Raw genomic sequence first — 2,491 nt, forward strand, 5'->3', positions numbered from 1 at the left:
TGTCACTTAGGTTGGCATATAATTAACTCCTGCTTAATATGCTGTTTAAGGGCTCTCCTCCCCATGCAAGAAGCTTTGAACCCATAGACCACAGTCAGGGACAAAACCCCAGTGGGACTGCTTCCTCCATGCTCCTCCTAGTGCGTGCGTGTGTGTATGTGTAGAAGAAGTAGTTGTTTTAACAGGACAGTAGAAAGCTAAAACTACCACCACTGCGTACTTATTTTACACTGCACAACCATTACACCAAAATAAGACTGTGCACAAACATTCGCTATAGTCCATCAGGAATCAAATGAATGAACACTTCAAAAGGTGCGTAATTAAGCACATCTAAAATAAGTGCATTAGAGTGCAGGTGAGTACTCTATAAGCACATTTTATCTGTGCTTGGTTACACCCATCATTGCAAGTACAGTATGGCAACTTTTAGGTTGAATAAAAAGTAAAACCTAAAGCTCTAAGTTTCAGGTTGCATGTAACAAACCTCAATTATATACTAAACATTTAAAGAAATCAGGTCTGAGTCAGAAATGTACAGTTTGATTGAACTCAAATTTACATTTTAAATGAAAAATACTTCATGTGAAGAACTAATAAACTGCGTTGCCGCATATGACCATAACCTTTTTTGTAAAAACAGCTCCCAGGACCTCTTAAGCACCTCTGCACCTCCATGACCCTCATCTGTAGCAAAGTTTATTGCCCCCCCCCCTCCTCATCCACCTCCTCGCCTCCCTCCTTTTCTCCTCCCTCTCCTCTATCCATCCCTCCACAAAGAGCCGTGATGACCCTTCTGTCCCTGTCATTCTTCGTCCCTCCGCTCCCTCCCCACCTTCAGGATGCTTTCTCTTCCAGAATCCATTAAGAGACAAACCCCCAGCAGCCATGATGGGTGAAGGGACGATGGGGGGAGCGTTTTGTTTGTCCACCATGAGCTGATAATTTGGGGAAAAGGTTTTTCTTTTCTGAAAATGTGACCCTGAGCTCATGCAGTGTTGGAAAACTATAACATGTTTAACGTGGTTGGAGATTTAACCGTTGTTACACAGAAAGGGCACTTCATTCTGATATGATGTTTAAATACTTTATTTATCTTCTAAATTGGTGTATTATATATATATAAAGAATAAAATACATGCTAGAATTGTGATAAGGATTATAGTACTATAAGCGACTATAAGGGACTATAAGCAATCGTTTTGTAATGGGTTTTTTAAACTAATCTGTTTCTATGCTTTGATAGTGTAGTTAACACCTACAATCAATGTATAATTATAATCCGGGCTACTGTTTGTGGGGGTTTTGGGTTTTCAATTGAATCCTCATGCCTCTAAAGAAATCCGTGCAGGTAATCGGTCTTTCACTTCTCTAATCTGTTTCACAGTGTCAGATCCCCGTTTGTTTACTCCGCTCACACTCTATAGGAGGACACATTATGCGCCGTGAAAAGCTACCCGGCTCGCCTTTATTCTCTCGCAGAGTTAGGAAGAGGTGGGGGGGGCCCTAGAAAGCCAAGGTGGGGGTCCTGAACGCTGTGCTAGAGTTTTATTTCGGATGTTTTTTTCAGTTGCAAAACAGATTACGGTCCAGGTTGCAACACAAAGGACTGTCAATGCACTACTTCCTACAGCCATCCAGGGGTGAATGGTGCGCAGGACGGGGTCCACTCCAGGGTACTCTAGCGCAGGTGCGACGTGCATAACAGTCAAGCCATAAAACATGAGGGGGGGGCCGGCGCACATACCTGTTGTCATTAACCTGCAGTTAATGTAACCTCTTCGTGGTGAAAATGTAGCAAGATGGAGTTGACAGCCTCAATTTGCACCTCGTCGAGCAGCTTATAAAGAAACGAGTTCAGACGTGTGAGGAGTTTGCGTCGCAGCATCAACGAGATGCGGATTCACAAGTGAGTTCAGTTATAAGTATCGAGGAACAAGGTTTAAAAATAAAATAAAAACACGGAGAAAACTATCAACCCCAGCATCAACAAGTAGATGAATCGCCATTCATCGACCTCTGACCGTTTCTCATCATGTCTTCTAAATAATTGAGCAAAAATAAACGGTATTCTAATTACCCAGAAGCAATGCGTGATAACGTTTCCCTGAGGTGATACATGGAGGAAAAGTAGAGCAGTGCATTCCCAAATGTAGATGGAGAAAACCAGATCACGCTGACACACCGACCCTCTCCGAAGAAGAGTCGCAATACAGCGAGTTCGGTACAATGTTTTGTCAAAGTATAACGGCATTATAACTGCTGGGGCTTTATGAGCAGGTCTAACCCGCGTGGACTACTTTGTAAAGGAGGAGGAAGGTGCACGTTTTGCGATGCCAAGACTGACCTCAGGGCCAACCTCTGCTGCTGACATCACTCCGCCTCACGGCTCGTCGCCTCTGCTTGGAGTCCCATCAAGGTCTGAGTCTCCCGCTGTGACCGAAGGCGATGCCTCATCACCATTCATTCTCAGGCAGGCACTCGGGTCGAA

This window comes from Pholis gunnellus (genome assembly GCF_910591455.1).
Source record: "Pholis gunnellus genome assembly, chromosome: 3".
Taxonomy (NCBI): Eukaryota; Metazoa; Chordata; class Actinopteri; order Perciformes; family Pholidae; genus Pholis; species Pholis gunnellus.